Source organism: Salvelinus sp. IW2-2015, linkage group LG23 (genome assembly GCF_002910315.2).
Source record: "Salvelinus sp. IW2-2015 linkage group LG23, ASM291031v2, whole genome shotgun sequence".
Classification (NCBI taxonomy): Eukaryota; Metazoa; Chordata; class Actinopteri; order Salmoniformes; family Salmonidae; genus Salvelinus; species Salvelinus sp. IW2-2015.
Window position 1 is genome coordinate 29,029,935 of NC_036863.1, and position 24,602 is coordinate 29,054,536.

The window sequence follows — 24,602 nt, forward strand, 5'->3', positions numbered from 1 at the left end:
AATGTAAGCAATAATAAATTTTTTTTTTTTTACGAAATACTGCATAGTTTCCTAAAAACTTGAAGGTGACCATCTCTGTCGGCGCCATCTGTGATATTTCTTATTTTTTATACATTTGCAAAAATTTCTAAAAACCTCTTTTTGCTTTGTCATTATGGTGTATTGTGTGTAGTTATGATGAGGGGAAAAAACGACTTAATACATTTTAGAATAAGGCTGTAATGTAACAAAATGTGCAAAAAATCAAGGGGTCTGAATACATTCCAAATGCACTGTATGTCATTGTCAAGGTAATAAATATCCTATGATGTCCTGTGTTGTTTCTGCAGACCTGCAGTTGTTTCTGTTTCTGCTACCCAAAGGGTCCAGAGGGAGCAGATATGGGTACTGGGGTTCAACAGAACTATCTGCCCCCGCAATACATTGCAGTCATCCCCTGAAAAACGGACCTCAGTAAATAAAACACTATTTTTTTTGTTATCTATGTTTCCGTTGAAAGCCGGGCAATGGCTAGCACATCACTGTGACCACACTATTATATTGATGGTGTCTGTTATTGTCCACAGCTTCTCTAATTATGTTAACTAGCTATATGGTTAATAATATCATAGCATCATTTTTAAATGTATTTGTAATTGATTTATATTTGTTCTTTAACTGACAGCCAGAATTGTGTGAAAATATTATATTTATCAAAGAAAAGGAACCACAGTTTAGGCATGTTAGTTTTGTCAATGATTGTTATAAGACAAAATACTTTGTTGAAAGTTGATCTGGCATCACTTTTTAGAATATTAAAACACAACCCAAATTAATGTGACTGGATGTCCTGAAAAAGATCATTACCTCATTGTCCACACAATAACATTTCCATAGTAAATACTCAGGTGTTCGTTCTGGAGTCACTGAAGGGGCTGAAAACATTGTTATAAGGAAAGATCTTTGATGCATTTTCTCTTTAGGTTGAGGGGTGGATGGAATATACAGCAGCCTGTCCTGGAGATTATTAGGATATCATTTGGGTATTCTTTAACATTTATTTTTTTAGGTTTGTGCAATTGTATAATTCTTGTTTACAGACAAGTGATGTAGATCATGTCGCCCATAATGACCGGATGTGACTATAAGGAGTACAGCTACCACCCGTAGTGACTTTTAATAGCAGGTTAGGAGAGCAAAACCCTACCCCTTTTCCTAACCTTATAAGTCTCCTAACCTGACACATTAATTCTCCTAACCTGCTGCGTAAATTCTTCTAACCTGCTACTAAAGTCTCTTCTGGTCGTAGCTGTACTCTTTTTAGTCAGAACCATAATGACCCTGACACACAGGCAAGGGGAGGCGTGTCTGTGTCACACACGGCCACAGCACAAAAAACACTTGATTCCATTTATTTATTCAAATATCGAGTGTATTCTTTCAGATGTTTTATGTTTCCATTACATAATAAAGGTCCACATATCATAGACCATATCATCATTTGACCACATCAAATAGTTGAAAACATCGCTTAAACTTTATTGACAGAATATGATGCAAGCCATTGGAGTCATATTGTGACAGTATTGCGTTGTGTTGTTGAGAGTATTCCATGCTCTGTTTGACACAACATCTAGTACTCCTTCATCTTTTAAAAGGGGTATTTGAAGACTTGCTTTATGACCATGGCTAGGTTAGCACATAGCTTATCCATTAGGACTGTATTTTAAACACACAGCAGGTAGTTCATCTCATGAGTCTCTTTCTTACTTATATGTGGACCATGCACTGCCTTTCCCTGGAAAATATATACTAGGAGAAAAAAAGATAATGAAATGTCCCATTCCAGTTGTCTGATCTACGCCAAGCCTTACAATAATTTTTACGAGGATACATTTTTTAAAGTGTACGATAATGATAATAATATTAACTAATCGCTAACTGAACATCAATGCTGCTGAAAGTAAAGCATGTAATAACAGCGGAGCACTTCATACAATGTATATACAAAGTGGTCCTGGGATAGATCAAACAACTCTTCATAAAAGATGATCCTACTGCCTCTAAGTACTAGAAAACAAGATATAGAAAGTTGAGAATGCTTTTGATAGTAAATAGAAAAACCCCACACATTTTTGCACATTTGTGGCACAGGAATATACAATGATCAATAAACAAAATGACAAGCTTCACAATATCCATGGCTTTTTGTTAGTTTTTCTATACAATGTATACCCACCTTGAATTCAATGTGTCTTATTCCACAAAGGAGGAACGCATATGTACAATAAATACGTCATTATTATAACTACAGCCGTTCAAGATAATATTACCTGACAATTTCAATTTCTTAAGTTAATTATATTTCTTGATTTTTCTTTTTCCCCATTTGTTTGTAAAAAATTGTCAGAAATGAAATTGAATAGACAGGTCAGCAAAATGTAGTTTTTTAAATGTTTGAAACTTTACAAAAATTACATCTGTAAATGCTATTTTTCCTGTGTTTTTTCCTTTACTTTCTTTAAAACATTTTTTTTTTAAATGGTGCATCTGGCATAGTTTGAGAAAGAGAGAAATATTGATGATGAAGTAAGTCCATAACTCATACATACAACAAAGAGGACAAAGATAACTATCAAAAACAGTGAGGCTGAAAATCACTGTTGTCCATCCCAAACAATGATCTAGCTGTGGGGTGTTCTGTGTTATTGGACTACGGCAAACCCTGGGTCGTGTTCATTAGGCACAAACAGTAGGAAAGTTTTCCGACGGACAACAGAAATGAACGCCCCTATAGGACAAGTGCAGGTAGTACTACCTCTGTTTAAAATATTTGCTTCAGTTTGGTGCTTACTGAACACGGCCAATACAACATCTGTTCCATCTGGGTGCAACAAAAATAGTGCTTATACTGCTGTATATGGGAGTAAGGCTACCTAACTGTAGTTGGGATACTAAATGGATAAAATAGTAACATTCAGCACAAATACTTGAATGAACTTTGTCTTCCCTGTGTCTCAAAATATTGCACCTGCTTTTGAAGTTTATCAAAAAGGGCAAGGAGTAATCCACTGCTCTCTGGCAATATGTTTTATGTTATGTTTTAAAACTGCAGGGTATAAGAGACAATAACCAGGCAACTCCTGCTTGCAAGAAGAAAATGAAATTGGAGTTAATATTTCCTGCTGCTTTATAAATGGATGCACCAGTATTTGTTACTTCTAAATTTTATCCTGAAATAATTCAACATCAGGCATTGCTGAAATAGAGCCACAATTATCATGAGATGGAACAATAATCAATTCAATAATAATCAATCAATTCACCCTGGATTCCTGGTGAACAGAAACAATATCCCTACTCTCTGTACCTAAGTGCTCTGCATGTACAGTCCTGTGCATTGCCATAACCCATAATGTACAGTACCAGTCAAAAGTTTGGACACACCTACTCATTCCAGGGTTTTTCTTTGATTTTACTATTCTCTACATTGTATAATAATAGTGAAGACATCAAAACTATGAAATAACACATGTGAAATCATGTAGTAACCAGTGTTAAACAAATCAAAATATATTTTATATTTGAGATTCATCAAAGTAGCCACTCTTTGCCTTGATGACAGCTTTGCACACTCTTGGCATTCCCTCAACCAGCTTCATGAGGTAGTCACCTTGAAGTTAATTTGTGGAATTTCTTTCCTTCTTAACGCGTTTGAGCTAATCAGTTGTGTTGTGACAAGGTAGGGTATACAGAAGATAGCCCTATTTGGTAAAAGACCAAGTCCATATTATGGCAAGAACAGCTCAAATAAGCAAAGAGACACGACAGTCTATCATTACTTTAAGACATGAAGGTCAGTCAATCCAGAACATTTCAAGAACTTTTAAAGTTTCTTCAAGTGCAGTCGCAAAAACCATTGAGCGATATGATGAAATTAGCTCTCATGAGGACCACCACAGGAAAGGAAGACCCAGAGTTACCTCTGCTGCAGAGGATAAGTTAATTAGAGTTACCAGCCTCAGATTGCATACCAAATAAATACTTCACAGAGTTCAAGTAAAAGACACATCTCAACATCAACTGTTCAGAGGAGACTGGTCTGATGTGTCCAAATTTGTGATTTTTGGTTCCAACCACCATGTCTTTGTGAGACGCAGAGTAGGTGGACGGATGATCTCTGCATGTGTGGTTTCCACCATGAAGCATGGAGGAGGAGGTGTGATTGTGTGGGGTTGCTTTGCTGGTGACATTGTCAGTGATTTATTTCGAATTCAAGGCACACTTAACCAGCATGGCTCCCACAGCATTCTGCAGCGATACACCATCCCATCTGGTTTGCACTTAGTGGGACTCATTTGTTTTTCAACAGGACAATGACCCAAAACACATCTCCAGGCTGTGTAAGGACTATTTGACCAAGAAAGAGAGTGATGGAGTACTGCATCAGATGACCTGGCCTCCACAATCACCCGACCTAAACCCAATTGAGATGATTTGGGATGAGTTGGACTGCAGATTGAAGGAAAAGCAGCCAACAAGTGCTCAGCATATGTGGGAACTCCTTCAAGACTGCTGGAAAAGCATTTCAGGTGAAGCTGGTTGAGAGAATGCCAAGAGTGTGCAAAGCTGTCATCAAGGCAAAGAGTGGCTACTTTGAAGAATCTTAAATATATTTTGATTTGTTGAACACTTTTTTGGTACTACATGGTTCCATATGTGTTATTTCATAGTATTGATGTCTTCACTGTTATTCTACAATGTAGAAAATAGTAAAAATAAAGAAAAACCCTTGAATGAGTAGGTGTGTCCAAACTTTTGACTGGTACTGTATATCCTGTAAATGTCTCTTTCTATATAACTGTTTGATTTATGTAGATATTCAAGTTGCATTTGTCATTCTGTATTTATTTATTGTCTCCTGTGCAAAGTACCTTTCAGATACGCAAACATTTCAGAAGACACCAAACATCTAAATAGCTTAGAGCAGGTTTAAAGCTAATAGCTAGCTAGCCACTCTCCCTGACCGTTTTCAAATGCCTCCCAGACACCATGGGGATAATGTTGACATAAGAAAGTTCAAATAGTATCTAAACGGAATCCATAACTTTGAATGACAGGGTAGAGTGAACAATAGCAAATCCTATTAGCTAAGAGATGAAAACAGGGGAGAGAGGGAACCCCTGTGCCTCTTACCCCGCATTCCCACTCCTAAATACGTACAAACCATGGTCCTATGGGAAACCCCTTAATTTTGAGTCTAAGGATGATCCCTCCCACCAAATCCAATACCTGTATCCTCTCCAATTAAATAAAAACCTTATTCACCTGATCTCTCAGCCAATTAAGTACGTTCACATGATCTCTCGTCCAATCAAATCCCTCTAAATGATCTCACCAATCAATACCCCATCAATTATATATGCTTTAGGATACTAACTCCTCAATTCCATCACTTCTGAACTACAGCCCCCAGGCTGCCTCAGATGAAAAGGTGAAAGGATACAGGGCAATTCTGCTATAGGTTCAGTTTCTGTGCCTTCATATCCAATGGGAGTAGTATTTTTCAGCGGTGCATCCAATCCAAGTCCAGATGGTGCATTGGGCTGTCTCTCTTTGTGGGATATGTATCCATCCTTGTTTCAACAATCAGTTAGAGAAGTTGCTTCAGACAACTCCAGGGTCTCAATCATCCTCTTTTCTCCCCACAAATCTTTGACGAAAGCTCAAGCTCAAAGGCTTGAGAGATTCAGGTCAAAGTTAAACCATCACAATCACCTTTTTAAAACAAAGGTTTGGCCAGTCTGGTAGAATTTCTCTTCCAATAATACACAACCAAATGTGGAAAAACAGAGTGATGGTTGAATTCAGAAATCAGAGAAAGAGCAGGGATTTGAGAGTGGTGCAGTTCTCAAAAAGATAGCTTGGTAATTCCAGACATAACAAAGACTTGAGTCCGGTAAGGAAAGCTCAAGCGAGACAAAAATATTGCTTCAAAAACAAGCGCATAAATCCAAAACAAAAGACACCCCACACTCGGGACACTGCCACAAGCATATAAAGACAGGGGTTCTCCACAAAGATGGGCACGCTCATAACTGGTAGCGGCAATGTAGTAACAACATCCATAGCACTAATGACGATAGTAATAACAAGAGGAATTAAAAGGGGTTTGCATCACGTTCAAATGAAAAGTCATTTCAGAGTTTGGTGGCCCCTTTTAACTCGTTGATTGTGTTCTTCATACAGGTTAGTTTGGTAGGCACACTAACAGGCACTGCATGCGATGGGGGTTGAGGTGTGGTGTGGGGAAGGGTTGTGGTATTGCGTCGGGGCGAGGTGATGTTCATTTCTGTCCGCTGATGGACTGGGATATGGAGCGAGGCGGGATCATGTCCAGCAGGTATTCCCTCTGGCGGTCAGCCAGGCTGGACCCCTTGTGGCCGACCACATTGCCTGGGTTCAGGTAGGCAATGTTCACCCCTGGAGAGGGAGGAAGAGGGAGGGAGGCAGTGAGAGACTGTCAAAAAGGCCTGCCTCAGCCCCATCCCCATCCCCAGCCCAAGCCCTGGTCTATACAGTTCTATGGTTAATTTTAGCCCCATCCCCAGCCCATCCCTGGTCTATAAAGTTCTTTGGCTAATCTCAGCCCCATCCCAACCCCTGGTCCATACAGTTGTATGGCTGATCTCCATCCCAACCCCAGCCCAACCCCTGGTCTATAAAGTTCTTTGGTTGATCTCAGTACCATCCCCAGCTCCACCTCTGGTCTATAAAGTTCTTTGGCTGATCTCAGTCCCATCCCCAGCCCAACCCCTGGTCTATAAAGTTTTTGGCTGATCTGAGTCCCATCCCCAGCCCAACCCCTGGTCTGTTTACTCACCAGGGATGCTGTAGAGCTGGCGGCGGTTGTCGTGATGCTGCTGCTGCTGCTGCTGCTGCTGTTGCTGTTGCTGCTGTTGCTGTGCCCGGCTGTGCCCACTAGTGCTCAGCTGTCCACTGCGCTTTCCAGTCATGCTCAGCAGGCTGCTGGCCACCGAGAGCTGGGAGGCATGGGCGAAGTTGGAGAGGACGCCCCGGGCCGAACCAGACAGACCCCGTTGGAGGGAGGCCTGTGACTGGGTCACCTGGGGCTGAGGCGCCTGGAGTTCACACACACACACACACACACACACACACATAAATACACATCAGATGGAGAGTCCATTTGTCAGCACGGGACATCCTCAACAACTAAAGGGGTGTGATGACGGTTGTGGAAATGTGAAAGTAGCAACGCACATTCCCCGCCCACCTCAGGATTCCCCTTTTTGTGGGGTGTAAATTCACTTGTCACATAATCGTCGCTGGATGGATTTATTTCAAAATAATATATGCCAATTACGAGACACTTTTAACCAAAGTGACTTACAGTCATGCGTGCATACATTTTAAGTATGGGTGGTCCCAGGAATCGAACCCACTATCCTGGCATAGCAAGCACCATGCTCTACCAACTGAGCTACAGAGGACCATGTGAAAGCAATGCACATTCCAACCCTTGCTTGTAAATACACTTTCCAATTGATTTTGTGATTGCTTTTTAATGACCACTCAAACACATGCCAGTCCAGTTCAAAATGTCAACAATGGCACATGTGGTTTTTGATATGCATCTATTTCAACGCCCACCCTTAGACGGGGATTAAAGACAGAAGAGAAAGTGATCATTGCACAAGACGGTGGTACATTTTTGTAAAGTTTTAAAAAGTTCAGATTTAATTCATTTGAAGTGTTTACAAAGTAACTCAGCCAGTCGCCCCCGAAAATGTACAACCAAATCTCATAAATAGGAGGTTTAATATTACACAAGACAGAGGTTTATGAGCTATAATTCAGTCAATATTTGATCGATTAAAAAAAAGATTGATCAAGTATCCATTATGCAGCTGTTACAATTGGACCTTTTATCAACTTTGCTGAACAATGCTAGATGACAGGGTGTCTGTTGCAGCAGGTAGCACTTACTAACACCGTACAGTGACATACCTGTCTGTGTGTGTGATGTCTGCTCATAGACTCAGCCTTACTGACGCTTGGAATAGTTTGAGCTGAACTGGTGGCAAGAGCGGCTTGCAACTGGATTCTCTGCTCAATCTCCTGTGACACATTTAGTAAAATATGGTTATTCCACACACACACACACACACACACACACACACACACACACACACACACACACACACACACACCACACACACACACACACAACACACACACACACACACACACACACACACCACACACACACACACACACACACACACTCCCTATAAACAATGGTTGCTTGAACAGAGCAACGGGACGCAATAGAATGCTGACCTGCTCCTGCTGTAGAGCCTTGACGAAGGCGTTCTTCAGCCTATTGGTGTGCTCGGCCTTCAGTGCTTTCTTCTGATTGGACGACATACAGGTCTCGCAAAGTATGCGCCCACCCTTCTCCTGCTTCCAGTGAGGGGTGAAGTCCGTCTTGCACTGGCACACGAGAAGGCTCCATGAGGAGGGCAAACGCAGTTTACCTAAAGAGAGAGCCACAAGAGTTCAATGAGGGGAGAGGGCCCAATTCCAAACCGACTCATCTGATAACATTGATGGTTTGATGGTTGTGTGCAGGACAAATGGCTAGCAGGCATCAGCAAAAGGGTTCCAGTTCCTTCCCTCACCCTGACTGTCAATGACACTCTGCACAACCTCCTCCAGGCCCACCATGTAGATAAACTCGCTGTTGGCCGCTGACGGCAGGAAGGAGAAGAGCGGCGCCGGCGGCTTGGGAGGAGGGATCTCCAGCAGGTTTTCTCCAGCTGCTTCCTCAGGGCAAGTTTAGCGGCTGCCTGACTGCTGGCTGTGTCTGCCATGGAGGAGCCCACCGATGTCCCCCTGGCTGTGTGTGGCTGAGGGGCTGACCGCCCCCACCCCGACACCCGCTGACCCCTCCCGCGGCTCCGGCCGCCTGCATGTGGTCAGGTTCATGTAGATGCCGAGGAGAGGAGGAGCCAGAGCGCTGAGAAGCTGCCACCTGCTGGGTGGAAGACTGCAAGTAAACACAGAGAACCATACCCGTCATTCAGAACAGTGGTTTTAAGTTTAAGTCTGATGGCATGACAGCTACATTTATCTGCTAAAAATGATATAACAACCCTCAAAACCTGGCATCTGAGTGGAAGCAACTGATTTTGAACCTCTATGACAGTGGTATTCATACCATGTCCATAGACTGCTTACAGATTAAGGAACCCAATATGTAGTTTTGTAATTTGGGTAAACTATCCCTTTAGTTTGAGAGAACCAATAAATACAATTTCATCAATAAAATAGTATTTTCTAATTATCTCTCAAAAAAGTTTGCATTATCCCCTATAATAATCTGTACTCTTATTTAAAAAATGTTCACTGCTCTATGATGATTATGACCAATAACAGGGATGACGTTGGGGTTTACCTGCTGGTAGCTAATGGCGTTGTTAGTGCTGCCAGTCGAGGAGCGCATGCCACCCTGCTTCTGCTGTGCCAGCCTCTGGCCCTGCAGCTGGGCAGGGTTGGGCGCTATCACCCTGCTCTGTGACATCATCATCTGAGACATGGAGCTGTTGGTGGCTGACCTGATCACCGAGTGACCCTGGGAGAGGAAAGAGGAGGAGAAGAAGGAGGAGGAGAAGGAGAAAAAGATCATAAGTAAGACATGGGTGGTGGTGTTTGTCGTTTTTCAGTGTCATGTCATTTTCCTGCTCATATTCACCAGAGATTATTTAAGAGGGTAATAATGCCTCTTCATACCACGAGATGGCACCACTGTGCTATTATTGAAACAGGAGACTGCTTTATTGTGAGATGGTTCTCAAGCAAAATATTAAAAATCATTGTTCAATCCCATCCCCCAACTTTGGCTTCCTTGCGCCTGCCCAACTTGCATTGTGACCGACCCAAGGCACAAAGGGAACCCTAAGAGAACCAGTACTGTAGCCCACCTGTGCAATGCTGTAGCCCACCTGGGCAGTGCGATGGTTCTGGGGCTCTGGGGTGTGGTGGCCAGGGCGGCCAGACATCTTGCTCATGCTCTGAGCACCGTGGACGGCACCGCTCTGGAGGGCAGACGCTGTGTTCTGGACCACAGGGACCTGAGGGGGACGGAGGGTAGAGGTGATAGAAGGGTCAAACATAGAATAATACTAATGTAATAAGCTTATTTACCTGACACTTTTATCCTAAGCAACTTATAGGTAAGCCCTTTTCACTCTATATTGGGTGAAAATAGCAGATTTGGTCACTGATATGCGCATTAATTGGATAGCAGTATAGTAACATACTATACATTAGGTCAGAGCTCTGGGTATCCGTTTTAAAGCGGTATATTTAATTTTAATTTTATTTAACTAAGCAAGTCAGTTAAGAACAAATTCTTATTTACAATGACGGCCTGTGGGGATGGGGGCTGGGATTAAAAATAAAAATAAATGAAAATATAGGACAAAACACACAACACGACAAGAGAGACACCACAACACTACATAAAGAGAGACCTAAGACGACAACATAGCATGGCAGCAAGACATGACATGGGAATCAACTGACAGACATTCCAAGCGGGAGCACCACCTGCAACAAGAAGATGCCCCCATCCTTCGCGCCAATTGGGTTACTTTGGCATTAATGATTGGTATGTTTGATGTACAGTTACGGCGTCATACCCTAGGTTATTGTTCTGAACAGAAGGAGCCTATATTCGGCGTAATGTGAAGAAAATGATCCGTGAATTAGCACCTGAATGCACCCATGGCTCCATTCCATGCGCACCAAAAATTCTGTTTCTCTGAAGTGCCTTGTGAAAGCCTAACACTAAAAATCAGATTATAGAACTTCGCTACTCATGTTGGCAATATAATAAGCATTCAAATATGCACACCTAACCCTGATTGCAATTTGTAATGGACCATTTTTGGATTGCATTAACAACAATAATTGTGTGATGGTGTGGATGCGGGGCTGTGTTCCAAACCAAAAAAATACAAGGGTGCTTGCTTCAGTTCCTTAACAGTACAGCTAGGAGAGCTCAAAAGAGAATCTAATAGTTGAAGGCTCTTTCCTTGACTCATAAACGTGTATTTAAATGACTTAGGAACTGTGCACACATAGGTGTGGTGTGTAGCAACTTGGAGACACCAATTTGACCTCTGACCCTGAAATTGTTTTGTCTTATACCGCATCTACCCCAAATGTTGCATGGATATTCTCATTGTGTTATTGAATGTGTCCAGAGTATTTTCAGATTTCTTTATCAACAAATGCTGCAGAAAGTACAAGAAATGTAAAATGCAGATAAAATGAACAGTGTAATGTTTGGATTCTTGTGTCAGGTGAACTGTTTGTTTCCTCGTAATCTCTAAAGTGTTCCCTTTCAATTGCTACAATGGTTATGCATATGCTTCTTTTTTATGTTTAGGCCCTATCCATATAGGCCAAATCCCCCGAGTGTAAAGTGTTAATGCATAAGCAGCAAGTGAATGAGAAAAGGATGAGTGCAGTGGATGAGAGAGTAAGAGAGGGATGAGTGCAGAGGCTGAGAGAGAGAGGGATGAGTGCGGTGGCTGAGAGAGTGAGAGAGGGATGGGTGCGGTGGCTGAGAGTGTGACAGAGTGAGCAGTGGATGACAGAGGGATGAGCGAGTGAATAACTGAAGCAGATGAGTATAGAGGATGGATGGGACAGCATCGGATGGGTGACTGACTGACCTTCTGCACCAGGTTCTCCTTCTGCATCTGGCTCTGCCTCAGCTTCTTCAGCAGCACCAGCCTGGCCTCCTCCAGCCTCAGCTCCTCTCTCAGAGCCCTGATCATCTTCTGCCTCTCCTCCCCTGTCTTACCCTGAAGGACACACATAGAAACAAATGAGCACACATACTGTACCCACTTCTGCCATTCCTCTCCATACACACATATACAACTATAAAACTTGTCATTTTATCTATTGTACTTGGTTTTTGTGTATAGATTATGTGTTATAGCTGATACCAATGATGTATAGATGATATAATGTATTATAGCTAATACCAAATTAATATCTGTACTGTTTGCCTACAGTGTCTCAAAACTATCTGAGTGGTCCACAATGTTTACAAAAATAAATAATGTATTAACCCTATACAACTATGCACTATTCTAACACTCATACACACAAAAAGACAATATGCACATACTTCAACATTTGTCAAGACTGCGCTAATATGTGCTGTAACACACACAAACACACACACACCTTAAACATCTCCAGGTTCGCTGCCCTCAGGCGTTCTTCTCCTTGGCTGGGCCCTCTTGGACTGGACGCCTCATTGTCTGACAGGACGATCACATCAGGGGAGGGTGTGTGTCGCTCCCGGTCCACGTCACTGTGGAAGAACACACACACTTTCAACTCTGACTGACTGATTCTTAATTGTAAGAAGGATTTCTATTTTCCCTCCTATCCTCTTGTACTCCGCCTCTCTCCTCCTCCACTCACCCTTTCCGGGCGCTGAAATCCACTGGCTCCTCGCCCATGTTCTCCTTCCCGCTCTTTCCCACCATGCCATGGGCTCCCACAACCTGACCACGGAGGCTCCCATTGATCTTCTCCTCATAAGCCCCTCCCCCTGAAGACCCATGACCCTTGACCTCACCCCTTAGGGCCCCGCCTCCTGAGACCCCTCCCAATCCTCCCCCCTCCAGGCCAGCCAGGTCCTTGCGTTTCAGATAGGCCAGCATCTTGAGGCGCTCCATGGCTTGGTGACCCTCCATCTTGATGCGTTTGGAGAGCAGATCATCTCGCTCACTGCTCGTGGCGCTGCCTGCAGGCGAGGAGGAGTCCAGGCCTCGCTTCAGCAGGCTYAGCCGCACCGCCTCCTCATTCAGTCGCTCCATACTGGACTGGATGGATGAAAAAGAGAGAGACAGGGATAAAGGGATGGAGAGGAGTACGTAGGAACATCTCTAASTTAGCCGTGATTATTTGTCCTAAGATAAAACAAAGAATTTCTAAGATCAAAAGAGCAACATGATTATGACATATCTTGAAATGTGCAACTCAAACACAAACAATGAAAACCTCTACTCAAGCAAAGAAAGAAAATATCTTCACTTGTACTTACAGTGGGCATACTTGAGCTAATGATACACTAGCAATTTTTGGAGACAATATTGCTGGCAACGGAGTAGGGTATGAGACACTGGAACAATTATAAGCAATATGGCCATGAATAGCATATGAACTTAAAACCTACATTTCCCCATTTATTTACTCATCTCCTATAGCTTTTTGTTGCCTGTTGACTGACACATCTGTATTGGAATTTGTCAGCTAACAAACAAGCAACAAAGAACTCAACCTACTGCCAGTCAAGTCAACAATGGCAATGCAGACATAAGGACAACTWGATTTAGCAAACGTTTTGCTTCACAATTCTAAGCTAGTAAGTGTAAATGGTATTCATCAAGCTGTCCAGCTAGTTTAACGTACAAAAAAACTATCCAAAAGAAAAACGAAAAAGTAAAATCTACATGGCTAGCTAGCGAATTAGCCTGTTAGTCCGATTGACATCGCATGGGTTTCGGTTAGCATGCTAATGACGATTAGCATGCACCACAGGGTGGATATCTGTCCATTAACATGACAAACTGAATACAGTAAAACACTGAGTGTACAAAACACTAGGATCACCTGCTCTTTCAATGACATAGACTGACCAGGTGAATCGAAATGAAAGCTATGATCCCTTATTGATGTCACCTGTTAAATCCACTTCAATCAGTGTAGATGAACGGGAAGAAACATGTTAAAGAAGGATTTTTAAGTCTTGAGACATGGATTGTATATGTATACGCCATTCAGAGGGTGAATGGGCAATGCAAAATATTTAAGTGCCTTTGAACAGGGTTTGGTAGTAGGTGCCAGGCGCACTGGCTTGAGTGTGTCAAGAACTGCAACGCTGCTGGGTTTTTCACACTCAACAGTTCCTGTGTGTATCAAGAATGGTCTACCACCCAAAGGACATCCAGCCAACTTGACACAACTGTGGGAAGCATTGCAGTCAACATGGGCCAACATCCCTGTGGGACCCTTTCGACTGATCAAAATTCCCCAGTTTATAATAAGTTGCTCATTTTCAATGGAAAAATGTTGCAGCAACCATAGTGAAGGATAGCTGACAGGTCTGCTGCTCTCCCACCATATTGTTTGTTTTGCCACCTCAGACAGTGCTAACAGTTATCTGTCATTACCCCTGTCCCATAACCATAGACTAGCAGCAGGCTAACACAGTACAGCACAMACAGCTATCCTATTGAATTAAGAGTCAAATAAGCATGTGTAACAACTGTGTTACATCTCCAATAATCATTATTCTTACTTCTATCCTAAAAGTTCATATTTCCATCAACGCCAACAGAAAACAATGGGAGAAATACTTTCTGTCCTTTAACATGGTTGCAGGTACAGAAAAAGGCACACACCCACACTTTTTCCTTCCTGACCTCCTTCTCCAGTCTGAGTTAAAGGGGTATGTAATATGATATGTACCCAAGACAGAACATGCTTGAGGGCTTTATGTATCTATATGGATGTATACTGTACCCTGTGTGTGTGTGTGTGTGTGTGTGTGTGTGTGTGTGTGTGTGTATATGTTACTGTAACATGCATGGGCACATATGATGACTTAAACATGCACACACGTGCGCATAAAGACGGTCAATTAATTAATATGTCATGTACTCTATCAGGCCCTGAAATGGTTCACCGTGTGTGTGCGCAAATCCGATTGTATTTGACACACTTGAGTCATACAAAGGTTGGTTGAGGATGCACAGGCAGACAATGTAGGTTGTGCCACAGGGAGTTAGTTTGCCCTGCAACTTAGACCAATAATACTCTTGAAGAAATCAGAGAGTGATGAGGATTGGCCAGGAAGAGTGGGGGGAGGGGTTGTCAAGGGACTAGATGGTGGACTGGTTATAATTAGAGCATAATGCCTTGCTATGTAGAAATGGTAGCACTCTTGTGTACACACACACTAACACACACACACACACACTAACACGCCCATTTATAAGGACACACACATAGTATGGTTTTTCAATGTAGCAATCTTTAAAAAAATGTATTGTATGTTTACTACTCTCTCTCTCCAGGTCCAGAGAGTCATCATGCATGAGACATGGAAGTTACCACTTCCTTTACAAAAGGAAAAAGGAAGTGGTAACCCACGTAGAAAACTGTGGAGAGAGAGACAGAGAGAGCAGAGCAAGAGAGATGAGGAGCAGGTAGAAAAGTGAGAAAGTGCAAGTAAAACCAAACGTGGCTAACAAGCCAATCAGAATTGTCTTGTGGTGTGTGTTTTTGTGTCTGTGAGTGTACATATGACCATCTTTACCCAGCACCTCTTGCCCCCCCCCCCCTTCTCTGTCCCTATTGCTCCTTATATAATGTGATGACTGTTTCCCTCAGCTGCAACAAACCACCATCTCTCTTTCCCTCTCTCACCAGTCTCCTCCTACAGCGCCCAACCCCAACACGCATCGACACACATGCGCACACACATGCACACACACACCACACTCTGGGCCCGCTGCCAAACAACACAAGTCAGACGCCTCCATACCGCGAGAGGAAGAGAGGAGGAAGAAAAAGGGGGTGCTAAGATGGAAGGATGGTAAACGAGAGGGGGTGATCAGCATAAGCAAAGACACACACACATATTTAAAAAGCACACAGACAGACAGACAGTCAGACATACACATAACATTCCCCAAAGCTACATAATCATTATCCTGAAAAGTGAAGCTACTGTTGAAGTGATGTAGAGGTTGGACAAAAATACATTCTACTGGGACCAGCACCCTCGATTAAAAGATGCAGTGATATTCACAAATCTGTCTTACTGTCCTTTCTCTTTTTTACTATGATCATATTGGCATTAAAATAAGACAGGGATTATGGACAAAGACTGCTATGATACAGTATATATTATAGTCACTGTAGCCTATATGCTGTAAAAGAGAGCTATACGATAGAAGACTTTGACACAGTAACAGATAAAGATATGTACAGTATTCTTCAGCCATACCCAGCCCTGCAAGAAGACACGGGCGCACCCACACACACACGCGCACACACACACTGGGATTTCAGAGACCATGCCAACATAAGGCTCCTTTGTTCCCGTTCCTCAACCCCCACCCCTCCTCCATTTTCCTACAGTTGTNACACACACACACACACACACACACACACACACACACACACACACACACACACACACACACACACAACCACACCCATTTATAATGAAACACACATAGTATGATTTTTCATTGTAGCAATTAAAAAATACAAAAAAATATGTTTACTACTCTCTCTCTCCAGGTCCAGAGAGTCATCATGCATGAGACATGGAAGTTACCACTTCCTTTACAAAGGGAAAAGGGAAGTGGTAACCCACATAGAAAACTGTGGAGAGAGAGAGAGACAGAAAGAGCAAGAGCGAGAGAGATGAGAAGATAGAATAGTGAGTAAGTGTGAGTAAAACCAAACGTGGCTAACAAGCCAATCAGAATTGTCTTGTGGTTGGTGTGTGTTTTTGTGTCTGTGTGTGTACATGTGACCATCTTTACCCAGCACCTCTTGCCCCCCCCCGCCCTCTTCTCTGTCCCTATTGCTCCTTATATAATGTGATGACTGTTTCCCTCAGCTGCAACAAACCACCATCTATCTCTCTCTCCCTCTCTCACCAGTCTCCTCCCACAGCGCCCAACCCCAACACGCATCGACACACATGCGCGCACACATGCACACACACACCACACTCTGGGCCCGCTGCCAAACAACACAAGTCAGACGCCTCCATACCGCGAGAGGAAGAGAGGAGGAAGAAAAGGGGGGTGCTAAGATGGAAGGATGKTAAACGAGAGGGGATGATCAGCATAAGCACAGACACACACACAGACATACTAAAATAGCACACAGACAGACACAGACAGACAGTCAGACATACACACTAACATTCCCCAAAGCTACATAATCATTATCCTGCAAAGTGAAGCTACTGTTGAAGTGATGTAGAGGTTTGACAAAATACATTCTACTGGGACCAGCACCCTTGGATAAAAGATGCAGTGATATACACAAATCTGTCTTACTGTCCTTTCTCTTTTTACTATGATCATATTGGCATTCAAAATAAACAATCCTACAGGGACAACGGACAGACTGCTACGATACAGTATATATCATAGTCACTGTAGCCTATATCCTGTAAAAGAGAGCTATACAATAGAAGACTTCGACACAGTAACAGATAAAGATATGTACAGTATTCTTCAGCCATACCCAGCCCTGCGAGAAGACACGCACACACGGACGCACCCACACACACACACTGGGATTTCAGAGACCATGCCAACATAAGGCTCCTTTGTTCCCGTTCCTCAACCCCCACCCCTCCTCCATTTTCCTACAGTTGTGCGATGCCAACAACGCACCCAAAAAAACACTTCCCTCCCTCCCCCTTCCCTGTCCTAACTCCACTTCCCTCCATCCATCCCTCAAAAAACACTGGGGAGAAAATACAACTTTTTTTATCGTAAACATATGCTGCATAGTTGTGTTTGCAAGWCCCCGAGGGGGGAAGGGAAGTGACGAATAAGGGCTTATGTCGTACTGTTARCAATATAGTCCCAAGGGCTTTAATTTATGTCGGGACCAAGTATGTGCATGTACGTGGTGAATGAGGAGTAGATTACAAACAGAGATGTGATTTACTTAGTTTACCAAGCAACAATAAGGTTCTAGCAGAAGTCAGCGCAGAAGCAGCGTTAGAAACCCACCAACCTCAGCCTAACCTGTCAATGAGAGAGCACAGGTTGTATGCAAAATAATGAAGTACTGATGATCACCCCACATTTGACAACACATTGTTAGCAAGTTGCAACCGAATGGAAGAAACGAATCAGCCATGATCTCACCCATGATTCCTGACTTAATGTGGGAGAAACCTGAGCTAAATTCTGAAAAAACACTAACACCAAAAAATCTTGTTTTAACCTTTGTCCCAACATAATACCATACAGCAGTGGATCCCAAACTGTGGGTCAGGACCAGGTGGGTCGCGTGATTACATTTTTGGCGCATTGCACATATTTAGAAATACATTTTTGGAATGGAAAAACACTTTCAGTGTCAACTTAAATGACTAAAACCAAATAGAAAGTATGTAGAAAAGATAATGGACCTATAGAATAGCCTATAATCTTTGAGAACATACAACAAAATAAATGCTAGACTATCAGGCTCCCATTCATTTTGTTATAATGTTTGAGCATAAGAACACCGCATTAGACATGCAAAAATGCGTAGAATTGCAGGAGATTAGATAATAACAGCAACAACAAAAAATCTCGGCTCCATGGCAACATTTGTAGAATAGCTGGAAATTAGGTTTAAAAATATACATTTTTCTGTCCTCTGCTAAGGTGATATGTTTTACTTATTCTTTGGTCTGTGTAATATTAAAACTAGCTACTTTTATATGTGTTGTGTTGTGATACTTGTAACTGAYTTGCCTTTCATAATTGCCCCCGAGGGGATAAATAAAGTTGTATTTAATTTAAATGAATATGTACTGTCAGACTGAATCCCTAGAATGACTATAAGGCTAATCTAAAAATCCTATCATCATTATAAATCACCATTATTACTATAATAACATGTAATGATCCGTTCATAAAGAACATGGGTGGTTCATGCCGGGTCACTGTGGTCATTAGGAGGGAATCAAACACAATCATATCTAACTCCATTCAAGATCATTGTGTTTATGGGGGGGAGGAGAGAAATTAGGACAGGATACAAATAATTAACAGGGCCTTAAGTTTATCTATCTCATAAATGTAGCCTGATGAAAACTGTATTGACTGAAAAGAAAGGGAAAAATATTTGAGGACATGGCGGTGATGGCATCAGGGGTTGTTGTCTACAACCAATAGGGTTTCATCACACGATCAACCCCAGAGTACAGAGGGTTCCTGACATGAGACTGATTAGGAAACAGTGTCCATGGGAAACCAAGGGATAGCTGGTCACCTTGACAAAAAAGTCAGATTTTTTATAAAAAATCAGAATCTATTCAATTGGTTGAATCCATTTACTCACACAATGAATCTAGCACAAAGCAAATGCAAAACACACACACACACACAGTCCAACATTACACTGTGATATCATATCATACACACACCTGTTAGTGTCAGATCACATAATCCAGGCAAATGAACCTACACACTGTCACCCACACCCATCCTCCTGCTCCCACTACACTACAACAACACTTAGGAGGCCCAGTTCTTCATCACACAACACTTATCACATGGTTGCCATGGCAACTATGGCCCGTCTATTTATAGACCGCACCACTAATCAATTTAATTTCTGCGGTTGCCTAAGCAAAGGAGGGAGCAAGGGACAAAGGGAGCAAGAAGAAGAGGAGGAGAGAGCAGAGATGTCAGAGTTGTGTGTTCTGTTTACAGTGGAGATGCTGAATTTCCTAGAAAGACATCCATACCTTTGTCCTAATGATACGTCAATCACATTTATTTATAAAGCCCTTCTTACATCAGCTGATGTCACAAAGTGCTGTACAGAAACCCAGCCTAAAACCCCAAACAGCAAGCAATACAGATGTAGAAGCACGGTGGCTTGAACCTTGGAAGAAACCTAGAAAGGAACCAGGCTATGAGGGGTGGCCAGTCCTCTTCTGGCTGTGCCGGGTGGAGATAATAACAGAACATGGCCAATATGTTCAAATGTTCATAGATGACCAGCAAGGTCAAATAATAATAATCACAGTGGTTGTAAAGGGTGCAACAGGTCAGCACCTCAGAGGTAAATGTCAGTTGGCTTTTCATAGCCGATCATTCATAGCCGAACCATGATTGATCGAGACAGAAGGTTTGTTAAGAGGATTTTGAAATGGACCAAGATGGACAGACATGTACATGCATATTATGAAAATGGGCAATTCCACAGGTAACGATGCTGAGACTCAGATTTTTCACTTTAACCCTATCAGTCCCAAGACCCCAGCAAAAATCTGCTTTTCATTTATCTGACTTTCAATTATCTGCTGGTCCAGCCCTTATATTAAGCCAATTAAGTGTTTTAGGACTATCGTTTTATTTTCAGGACAACCATTGCGCACAAGTAAAACTCAAATCCGTTTGACAAACAGTTGCATTCATGAGTTTTATTGACAAATGTCAATTAAAAAAATGGTCAGCCAAAGCAAAAACCTGATAAAAATTAATTTATATGAATGCTGTAAATACAGAAATTGTTTGCTCACTGGGAAATTAATATGCAGCTAGTCAGTGACAACTGTGTGGAGTTTGGAGTTTGTGACCGCAACTATGTGAGCTTATTACAGCATAATAGACACTATAGACACTACACAATAGACACCTGGGATTTCCTATGATGTTATATCTATAAGAACCCCTTATCTTCTAACGACTCTTGTGTAGCTTGTGAGCGTCATAGAGCAAAACGTGTTATATGTAAGTGTTTGTGAGGGTCTCAGCCTTCCATAGATAGCTGTTAGTAGTTTGTAGCACAAATCATTCTGATGTTTTTGTAAACAGGTCTAAAGTCTAAAGACGTTTTTATAAAAAGATCCGGCCCTGGGCCCCTTCGGGATCCTTCGGGATCCGCCCTTGTCTCACAAACACCGCTCTAGCTCACACATACTCGTTTTTTATTTATTTAACCTTTATTTAACTTGGCAAGTCAGTTGAGAACAAATTCTTATTTACAATGAAGGCCTACCCCGGCCAAACCTGGACAACACTGGGCCAATTGTGCGCCGCCCTATAGGACTCCCAATCACAGCCGGATGTGATACAGCCTGGATTCGAACTATGGATTGTAGTGTTGCCTTTTGCACAGAGATGCAGTGCCTTAGACCGCTGCGCCACTCAGAGCCTGATGGTCTGTAGGTCAAACACATGATGTTTAAAGGTCAAAAGTCCAAAACACGACAATGGGACTCATTGGGTTAAAGTGTATGCCAAACAAAAACCAATGATTGCAAAGTTAAACAAACCAAAAAATTATATGCACAAGGATGAGTTTGAACAATTTCCACAGAAAATGTTACAAAAACACATTTAGCTGAAGAACAGTGCAGATGCAAATTTCGGTAAAAGAAGGACGGCACAAAAGAGCACAACCCGTCATTCTGCGTTTGCATTGTTCTTCAAGTACATGTGTTTTTGTAAAATTTTCAGTGGAAATTGTTTAAGTAGTCATTCTGCATTGTTGTATCGTTTGTTTAGCTTTGCAATCATTGGTTTTTGTTTGACATACATTTTAAAGTGAAACATGTCAGTCTCAGCATCATTCTGTTACCGTGGAATTGCCCATACACAAATGCATTGCATCTGCCATAAGGCCTATCCCATCTAGGTAGATAAGGCCTAGCCTAGAACATGGGTCACAGAGTTGGGCCCCCTGTCCCTTTAAGAACAAGAGTCACCCATTATCTCTCCTTTTTGCTCCCCTGTGGTGCCAAGCACTGTCCTAACGAGCTAGCCAGTCTGAGCCGGTCTATAACCTCAGGATATGGAATGATCTCTTAATATGAAGCCTTTAGTGACGTCACACGGGGGAGAGAGAGAGAGGTGGGTATGTGTGTGGGGGGCAGGGGGCGGGCATACAAACGCATGATGTGCGAAATTCAGATTAGTTCTATGGAGTTTGTATTGTGGACGCCTTTCAAACCATCCACACTGCTTCTAACCTACATTAACCCACACATCGTCTGCCAACCACTCATGTCAGGGTTTGTGTTGTGACGATGATGAGAGGTATATGAACCCTAAAGAGTTGCCAGTTCGGGTCCCACTTCAGTTCAACCCTGGTTGTGCTCCTTTAATGGCACACTTCAGTCCAATTTGCTTCTGGAGATAAACAGCCCAAAAGATGTATAATTTGCAGCCAGGAGACTTACAAATGGAGACTAGAATGGCAAAAGAGCACGTAAGGTTAGACAACCACCTGTCCATCCCCTTACTGTATTTCTATTCCAAAAATAAAATGTATGACAGAGGAATCTCCAAACTTTCATCTCACCTGCAAAAGTCAAAGTCAACTAGACAAGTTCTTATAGGAATAAATCATCAGGAACATGACAGTCAAAATTTGGCATAAATCAAAGATTTGGGCTTTTTATCCGTTTGTTACGGTTCGTTATATCTTTGTATAATTCAGTGCAACTGCATAGGAGTGGTAAGGTCTCTGTTTGACCTCCATGAGTAAATGCCATGATAGTTTGAACAAGTAGTTCTCAGGGATGGAAAAGATTTACTATTGGATTCCTGGAAAGTGGCACTGACTAGTGAAACATTGTCCCTCTGTGTTGGTCACGAAAACCAGAGGTAAAGTCTAACCCTAGTGGGAATAAATACACAAGTTACAAAATGATAATAAACACTTACATACACAAAATAGATTATCTGCTTATCTATTGGTTTTCACAAGTGACATTTCTGATGCAAAAATACCTCAATTGACCTGTCACTGAAACATACATTAACCTGTCATACATTGACCTGCCACTGAAATGTTCATGAAACTCAAAGAAAAAAACGAAGTTGACACCAGCTGAACAAAATTTGATTAAAGTCAACTGATAAGAACTCTGATCATCTGGTTGCCCCGCGTATCACTACAGGCAATCACTGATTCCTTCAACAGCACTTGTCATCGCCAACCATGGTGGCCATTTGCATAGGGCTAGGAAACAAGTTGAGAGGGTGAACACGTCTTCACTTACGTAAATGGCTGATGCATTTTGAATTAATTTTATTGTATGACATATGCACAACACTTCATGCCATTTGTCTCCAGTTCGCTCAAAAAATATCCTTCATATTCACAAACTCGATCGTAGCAACGTTGATAAATATATTTCAACAATCAAATTACAACCATCGGTTTCAGATTAACATTTTGTTCATAACGACACCACGAAGACGCATTTTCCCCCCAACCAATCTAGGTTAACCTCAAGGGACTCGAGATTAAACAATAAAAGTATTCTGCTCTATGTCTATCAATATGATCCGCGCTCACTGTATCGTTTATTGCTATAATGTAAACAAATTTGGAACGTTAAAACATTATCAACGTTTGTGTCCGCTGTTTTAGGCAGACCTCTCTCATTACCTACATTTTGGAACTAAAAATAACGGCAAAGCGCATCACTATTAACCCAATAGAACTACTATGTAACCGTTATTTCGCTCCTCATCTCACATTGTCCCAGTACTTCAGTTGGACTGAAGTCTGGAGCCTCAGCACATCTAGAACCATGATCCGGGCATTGAGGTTTTTAGTTAAACTTCACTTCAGATAGGCCGCGGCAAAATCCTCGGTCTCACCTGACTCGCCTTCACCCCGCAGGTTCCACTGGCTTCGGGTTTGGCTTTGGGATCCTGGGGCGCTGCAGTAAATACTCACAACCAGTCAGTCCCCGGCACTGGCAGGCAATACAAAAGCGCTGATTGGGCCCCGACAAGCTCTCACGCTCTCTGTCCGTAACCAGACAGACAAATTATTGGACCGCGCTTGTGTCACTGACGCGCCTCTACTCAAAGGTGTATGTTGTTGTCTGGAGGGGAGAAAAGAGGAGAAATTGACCGAGATGCCCATCCTGTGAACAATACAACATTTAGGCTATATGCCGTAAAAAATGTGACTTGCTCATGTCGTCAGTTATTCTAGTCATGTCGTCAGTTATTCTAGTGTAGACATCACGTCAAATTAATTGATTGTAGCCTACTGGGCATACTTTGATGCATTTAAACTATTTTTAGTCCAGGGACAATTTTGTCAGGTTTTTGTAGCCTATTTCTTATGCAATCACTTGGACCTTATGTATGTTAAACATATTTCACGGCTGAGGTAAGCTATCAGTATGAGACCCGCATTCAGCATGCATTATGCCCGGTCTAACAATAAACAAAGGTAATTTAATTGCCATGAGTAATCAACACTTAATGGCCTACATGCAAATCTGCATGCATTTTAATTGGCATTCCAAATTTTGTAAACTTCCATTAAACATAAAGATTATCAGCCCTATGCTTCTACAATTTAGTTGAACAAATACTGTTAAACCATTGTCTATTTATTCTGCACAGGATGCTGCCTGGAAGCTATTGACCGCAATGCTAACTGCGTCCTCTAGTGGCTACCTGTTAGTATTGCGCGGGCACATTACTGTATAGTAGAGGCATTATATTTGACCAAATACACTATACAGATACAAAAGTATGTGGACACCCCTTCAAATTAGTGGATTCAGCTATTTCAGCGACACCCGTTGCTGAGTTGTATAAACTCGAGCACACAGTCATGCAATCTCTATAGACAAACATTGAGAGTAGAATGGCCTTACAGAAGAGCTCAGTGACTTTCAACGTGGCACGGTCATAGGATGCCACCTTCCCAAAAAGTCAGTTCGTCAAATTTATGCCCTGTTAGAGCTGCCCCGGTCAAAGTACAGTTAT

General features: G+C 42.2%; 1 pseudogene; it reads right to left on the bottom strand.

Moving 5' to 3' along the window:
* Positions 1 to 1,375: 1,375 nt before the first annotated feature.
* Positions 1,376 to 23,449, bottom strand: LOC111950272 (transcriptional repressor p66-beta-like; annotated as a pseudogene).
* Between the last annotated feature and the right edge of the window lie 1,153 nt (positions 23,450 to 24,602).